The following is a 7,938-nucleotide window of genomic DNA, read 5'->3' on the forward strand; positions in this document are numbered from 1 at the left end:
CGATTACAAGTCGTCGAGTCTGTTACTGGGCGAACACGAGATGCGCACAGGAAATCGATCAGCCCTCACAATGGCCCAAGGCCAGAGATCGGACTGCTACGATTTACCCCAACAATCATCGTGCCACTCTTCGCAGAGAGGTGATAGACGCCAACGAGCCCGCGCATAGCAATCGAGGTGTAAAAAGGGCGTTGAAGGCAGGAAGCCTGGACGAAAGAGGCTACGAGGTCACCTCGAAGCGGTCTAAGAATCGGGCGCACTTGGGGCGACTACCAGTGCCAACCCCTTATCCCGCGGTGCGTCCGACACACAGAAATTTCCAAGGCGGCCAAGGAGCCTCCCCGCATAGCAATCGGGGTGTGAGGTTACGGATGCAGCATTGATAGCAATCGAGGTGTGAGGCGAAGGATGCAGAAGTGAGAGCCGAGGGATGTAGCAGAGATAGCAATCGGGGTGTGTGATGCAGAAGAGATAGCAATCGAGGTGTGCGGTGGGAAGGGCCCAGCAGCCAGAATGCATGAAGCGACGGATGAAGCAGTGATGACAACCGGGCTGTGAGGAGAGGAGGGATGCAGCCAAGAAAGCAATCAGGGCTCGAGGCAAGGGATGCATCAAGGATAGCAATCATGTTGTGAGGCGAGATTCCAAAGGCTAAACGTGAGAGGCTGCAGGGTCGACTCAGAGAGGTCTATGCATGTGAGAGGCTGAAAGCAAGGTCGACTCGGAGCGGTCTATGCATCGGGCGCGCTTGGGGCGACTACCAGTGCCAACCCCTTATCCCGCGACGCGTCCGACAAAGAGAACGTTCCAAGGCGGCAGAGGAGGTTACCAGCCGAAGGATGCAGTAGCAATAACAGGTATAGTTCCGCGGCGGCCGAGAAGACTCACCGCATAGGAATCGGGATGCGAGGCGAGGGATGCGGCGGGAAGGCCCCGACGGCTAAACGGAAGAGGCTGCAGGGCCGCCTCGGAATGGTCCAAGCATCGGATGCGATTGGGACGACTACCAGTGCCAACCCCTTATCCCGCGATGCGTCCGATACACAGATAGTTCCAAGGCGGCCGAGGAGCCTCACCGCATATCAATCGGGGTGCGAGGCGAGGGATGGGGCGGGAAGGCCCCAACGGCTAGACGGAAGAGGCTTCAGGGCCACCTCGGAATGGTCCAAGCATCGGACGCGCTTGGGGCGACTGCCAGTGCCAACCCCTTATCCCGCGATGCGTCCGATACACAGATGGTTCCAAGGCGGCCGAGGAGCCTCACCGCATAGCAATCGGGGGTGCGAGGCGAGGGATGGGGCGGGAAGGCCCCAACGGCTAGACGGAAGAGGCTTCAGGGCCGCCTAGGAATGGTCCAAGCATCGGACACGCTTGGGGCGACTACCAGTGACAGCCCCCTATCCCGCGATGCGTCCGATACGAAGATGGTTCCAAGGCGGCCGAGGAGCCTCACCGCATAGCAATCGGGGTGCGAGGTGGGGGATGCGGCGAGATGGCCCCAACGGCTAGACGGAAGAGGCCACAGGGCCGCGTCGGAATAGTCCAAGCATCGGACGCGCTTGGGGCGACTACCAGTGACAACCCCTTATCCCGCGATGCGTCCGATACGAAGATAGTTCCAAGGTGGCCGAGGAGCCTCACCGCATAGCAATCGGGGTGCGAGGTGGGGGATGCGGCGAGATGGCCCCAACGGCTAGACGGAAGAGGCTGCAGGGCCGCCTCGGAATAGTCCAAGCATCGGACGCGCTTGGGGCCACTACCAGTGACAACCCCTTATCCCGCGATGCGTCCGATACGAAGATAGTTCCAAGGCGGCCGAAGAGCCTCACCGCATAGCAATCGGGGTGCGAGGTGGGGGATGCGGCGAGATGGCCCCAACGGCTAGACGGAAGAGGCCACAGGGCCGCCTCGGAATAGTCCAAGCATCGGACGCGCTTGGGGCGACTACCAGTGACAACCCCTTATCCCGCGATGCGTCCGATACGAAGATAGTTCCCAGGCGGCCGAGGAGCCTCACCGCATAGCAATCGGGGTGCGAGGCGAGGGATGCGGCGAGATGGCCCCAAAGGCTAGACGGAAGAGGCTGCAGGGCTGCCTCGGAATAGTCCAAGCATCGGACGCGCTTGGGGCGACTACCACTGCCAACCCCTTATCCCGCGATGCGTCCGATACACAGATAGTTCCGAGGCGGCCGAGGAGGTGGGGGATGCAGCGAGATGGCCCCAACGGCTAGACGGAAGAGGCTGCAGGGCCGCCTCGGAATAGTCCAAGCATCGGACGCGCTTGGGGCGACTACCAGTGACAACCCCTTATCCCGCGATGCGTCCGATACACAGATAGTTCCGAGGCGGCCAAGGAGCCTCACCGCATAGCAATCGTGGTGCGAGGTGGGGGATGCGGCGAGATGGCCCCAACGGCTAGACGGAAGAGGCTGCAGGGCCGCCTCGGAATGGTCCAAGCATCGGATGCGCTTGGGGCGACTACCACTGCCAACCCCTTATCCCGCGATGCGTCCGATACACAGATAGTTCCAAGGCGGCCGAGGAGCCTCACAGCATAGCAATCAGGGTGCGAGGCGAGGGATGCGGCGAGAAAGCCCCAACGGCTAGAGGGAAGAGGCTTCAGGTCCGCCTCGGAATGGTCCAAGCATCGGACGCGCTTGGGGCGACTACCAGTGACAACCCCTTATCCCGCGACGCGTCCGATACACAGATAGTTCCAAGGCGGCCGAGGAGCCTCACCGCATAGCAATCGGGGTGCGAGGCGAGGGATGCGGCGAGAAGGACCCAACGGCTACACGGAAGAGGCTTCGGGGCCGCCTCGGAATGGTCCAAGCATCGGACGCGCTTGGGGCGACTACCAGTGACAACCCCTTATCCCGCGACGCGTCCGATACACAGATAGTTCCAAGGCGGCCGAGGAGCCTCACCGCATAGCAATCGGGGTGCGAGGCGAGGGATGCGGCGAGAAGGACCCAACGGCTAGACGGAAGAGGCTTCGGGGCCGCCTCGGAATGGTCCAAGCATCGGACGCGCTTGGGGCGACTACCAGTGACAACCCCTTATCCCGCGACGCGTCCGATACACAGATAGTTCCAAGGCGGCCGAGGAGCCTCACCGCATAGCAATCGGGGTGCGAGGCGAGGGATGCGGCGAGAAGGACCCAACGGCTAGACGGAAGAGGCTTCGGGTCCGCCTCGGAATGGTCCAAGCATCGGACGCGCTTGGGGCGACTACCAGTGACAACCCCTTATCCCGCGACGCGTCCGATACACAGATAGTTCCAAGGCGGCCGAGGAGCCTCACCGCATAGCAATCGGGGTGCGAGGCGAGGGATGCGGCGAGAAGGACCCAACGGCTAGACGGAAGAGGCTTCGGGTCCGCCTCGGAATGGTCCAAGCATCGGACGCGCTTGGGGCGACTACCAGTGACAACCCCTTATCCCGCGACGCGTCCGATACACAGATAGTTCCAAGGCGGCCGAGGAGCCTCACCGCATAGCAATCGGGGTGCGAGGCGAGGGATGCGGCAAGAAGGACCCAACGGCTAGACGGAAGAGGCTTCGGGTCCGCCTCGGAATGGTCCAAGCATCGGACGCGCTTGGGGCGACTACCAGTGACAACCCCTTATCCCGCGACGCGTCCGATACACAGATAGTTCCGAGGCGGCCGAGGAGCCTCACCGCATAGCAATCGGGGTGCGAGGCGAAGGATGCGGCGAGAAGGACCCAACGGCTAGACGGAAGAGGCTTCGGGTCCGCCTCGGAATGGTCCAAGCATCGGACGCGCTTGGGGCGACTACCAGTGACAACCCCTTATCCCGCGACGCGTCCGATACACAGATAGTTCCAAGGCGGCCGAGGAGCCTCACCGCATAGCAATCGGGGTGCGAGGCGAGGGATGCGGCGAGAAGGACCCAACGGCTAGACGGAAGAGGCTTCAGGGCCGCCTCGGAATGGTCCAAGCATCGAACGCGCTTGGGGCGACTACCAGTGACAACCCCTTATCCCGCGACGCGTCCGATACACAGATAGTTCCGAGGCGGCCGAGGAGCCTCACCGCATAGCAATCGGGGTGCGAGGCGAGGGATGCGGCGAGAAGGACCCAACGGCTAGACGGAAGAGGCTTCAGGGCCGCCTCGGAATGGTCCAAGCATCGGACGCGCTTGGGGCGACTACCAGTGACAACCCCTTATCCCGCGACGCGTCCGATACACAGATAGTTCCGAGGCGGCCGAGGAGCCTCACCGCATAGCAATCGGGGTGCGAGGCGAGGGATGCGGCGAGAAGGACCCAACGGCTAGACGGAAGAGGCTTCAGGGCCGCCTCGGAATGGTCCAAGCATCGGACGCGCTTGGGGCGACTACCAATGACAACCCCTTATCCCGCGACGCGTCCGATACACAGATAGTTCCGAGGCGGCCGAGGAGCCTCACCGCATAGCAATCGGGGTGCGAGGCGAGGGATGCGGCGAGAAGGACCCAACGGCTAGACGGAAGAGGCTTCAGGGCCGCCTCGGAATGGTCCAAGCATCGGACGCGCTTGGGGCGACTACCAGTGACAACCCCTTATCCCGCGACGCGTCCGATACACAGATAGTTCCGAGGCGGCCGAGGAGCCTCACCGCATAGCAATCGGGGTGCGAGGCGAGGGATGCGGCGAGAAGGACCCAACGGCTAGACGGAAGAGGCTTCAGGGCCGCCTCGGAATGGTCCAAGCATCGGACGCGCTTGGGGCGACTACCGTTGCCAACCCCTTATCCCGCGATGCGTCTGATACACAGATAGTTCCGAGGCGGCCGAGGAGCCTCACCGCATAGCAATCGGGTTGCGAGGCAGATTATTGGGAAGGGAACCCCCTGGGATGCGGCTCAAGCAGTGCCCAAAGGGACTGGAATGCGGAATCACATCGAGAGACCCAAATGCTATACGAGGGCTCAAATCGAATTATCGATTTGGCCACGACATGGACGCATCGGAACGACTACCTTTGCCGAACCACTCGCAATTGCATCCATACCGAAACCAATAGACATTTCCGTTAGAGCCCTCGCATAGCATTCGGGAATCTCGCATGCCCCTCTAAATCGACCAATGCTGGCGCTCAATGAAAATCCGAGCGCTACCACCGTTCGAGCGCCAGCATTGGTCGAGTTAGAGGGGCACGGGGGAGAATGCTCCAGTCAACACCTCCCCTATATAAGTTATTTGTCCGATTCTCGCACAACCGTAGTCTGCCTCGTCGAATCAAACAACGGTCCCAGATTCCGACTTCCGTTCCGTAGAGACCCAAAAGCTAGATGGAGGCTCGCAAGAAAGAGAGTCGGCGCATAGCAATCGGGTTTCTCGAACGTTTAGGGACCGAGCTCACTTGCGGATAGGGCAAAATCCGCCAAGCAACCCAAAAGCTAGACGGGGGCTCGAATCGAATCGCCTAGGCGGCCACAACAACGACGTGTTGGATCGACTACCAGTGCCAAACCATTCAGCAAGACTAGTCTGTGTCGAGGCCGGATAGAGATTCTCAGAGAGCGCCCGCATAGCATTTAGGAGACCTGCCGCGTCCCTCACACTCGACAAATGGTGGTGCACGTTTATAAATCCGAGCGATCCCAACCCTTTCAAGCACCAACATCGGTCGAGATAGAGGGGCACGGAGGGGGCTGCGTGAGACAACACAGTCCCCTATATAAGTTATTTGTCCGATTCTCACACATCCGAAGAATGGTCATCAAATCGGACAACAGCCCAAACTTCCGACTTCCGTCCCAGAAAGCCCAAGAGCTATCTAAAACGTTCATGGCCGGAACTCGATCGCGGCTATACCAGTCCGCCAAGCAACCCAAAAGCTAGACTGGAGCTCTAGTCGAATCACCTCTGTGGCCATTGCAAGGACGTGTTGGAGCGACTACCATTGCCGAACCATTCCGCAGGTCGAGTCCATACCAAGGCCGCATAGAGATTCACGATGAGCTCCTGCATAGCAATCAGGAGACTTGCCGTGTCCATCACAATCGATAAATCCTGGTGCAAGATTTTTGCATCCGAGCGCTCCAACCAGTCGAGCACCAGCATCAATCGACATAAACGGGCACGGGGGGAGGATGCTCGAGAACACTACCTCCCCTATATAAGTTATTTGTCCGATTCTCAAGCAGCCGAAGTCTGGTCATCGAATCGGGTCAAAGACCACAACTTCCGACTTTACCCACAATGCAAGTCATCGAATCGAACATCGGCCCCCGAGTCGGACTCCATGCGTATGTCAGGTCATCGGACCCAAATTCCGCCTTCCTGCGCATGGCGGGCCATCAATATCAACTCGGTCATCGGACCCAAACTCCGCCTTTTTGCGTATGGCACGCCTTCAAATCGGTCATCGGACCCAAATTCCGCCTTCCTGTGCATGGCGGGCCATCAACATCAACTCGGTCATCGGACCCAAATTCCGCCTTTCTGCGCATGGCACGCCATCAACTCGGTCATCGGACCCAAATTCCGCCTTCCTGCGCATGGCAGGTCATCGGACACAAATTCAGACCTCGCCAATATGCCTACGTATCGAATCGGTCATCGGACCCAACTTCCGACTTCATCCATACTGTAGGGTCTTTGAGGTTGGCGCGGTGCGCTCAACCCAGGGAGTCGACCCATCGAAGCATACACCTCCCCTATATAAGCTATTTGTCCGATTCCCACACCTGTGTAGTTTGCACCTCTGACCAGGACATCGACCCCAACTTCCGAACTCGACTGCAACGACGGCACCAGCGCCTTGGTGCGCACCTTGCGACGCACAGTCCCAACATTCGCCTTCCTGCACATGGCAGGTCATCGGACCCAAATTCCGACCTCGCGAGTATGCCTACATATCGAATCGGTCATCGGACCCAACTTCCGACTTCATCCATACCGTAGGGTCTTTGAGGTTGGCGCGGTGCGCTCAACCCGGGGAGTCGACCCAACGAAGCATACACCTCCCCTATATAAGCTATTTGTCCGATTCCCACACCTGTGTAGTTTGCACCTCCGATCAAGACATCGACCCCAACTTCCGAACTCGCCTCCAACGACCGAACCAGCGCCTTGGTGCGCACCTTGCAACGCACAGTGCCAACATTCGCCTTCCTGCACGTGGCAGGTCATCGGACCCAAATTCTGACCTCGCGAGTATGCCTACATATCGAATCGGTCATCGGACCCAACTTCCGACTTCATCCATACCGTAGGGTCTTTGAGGTTGGCGCGGTGCGCTCAACCCGGGGAGTCGACCCAACGAAGCATACACCTCCCCTATATAAGCTATTTGTCCGATTCCCACACCTGTGTAGCTTGCACCTCCGATCAGGACATCGACCCCAACTTCCGAACTCGACTAAAAAGACCGCACCAGCGCCTTGGTGTGCACCTTGCAACGCACAGTGTCAACATTCGCCTTCCTGCACATGGCAGGTCATCGGACCCAAATTCCGACCTCATGAGCATACCTACTAATCGAATCGGTCATCGGACCCAACTTCCGACTTCATCCATACCGTAGGGTCTTTGAGGTTGGCGCGGTGCGCTCAACCTGGGGAGTCGACCCATCGAAGCATACACCTCCCCTATATAAGCTATTTGTCCGATTCCGACACCTGTGTAGTTTGCACCTCCGCTCAGGACATCGACCCCAACTTCCGAACTCGCCTGCAACGACCGAACCAGCGCCTTGGTGCGCACCAAAAGTGCGCACTTTTGGAGGGCACTTTTCTGCGCTCCAAAGGTGCGCACTTTTGGAGGGCACTTTTTGGAGGGCACTTTTCTGCGCTCCAAAGGTGCGCACTTTTGGAGGGCACTTTTTGGAGGGCACTTTTCTGCGCTCCAAAGGTGCGCACTTTTGGAGGGCACTTTTTGGAGGGCACTTTTCTGCGCTCCAAAGGTGCGCACTTTTGGAGGGCACTTT

The sequence above is a fragment of the Cryptomeria japonica genome, unplaced genomic scaffold, assembly GCF_030272615.1.
Source record: "Cryptomeria japonica unplaced genomic scaffold, Sugi_1.0 HiC_scaffold_243, whole genome shotgun sequence".
NCBI classification, from domain to species: Eukaryota; Viridiplantae; Streptophyta; class Pinopsida; order Cupressales; family Cupressaceae; genus Cryptomeria; species Cryptomeria japonica.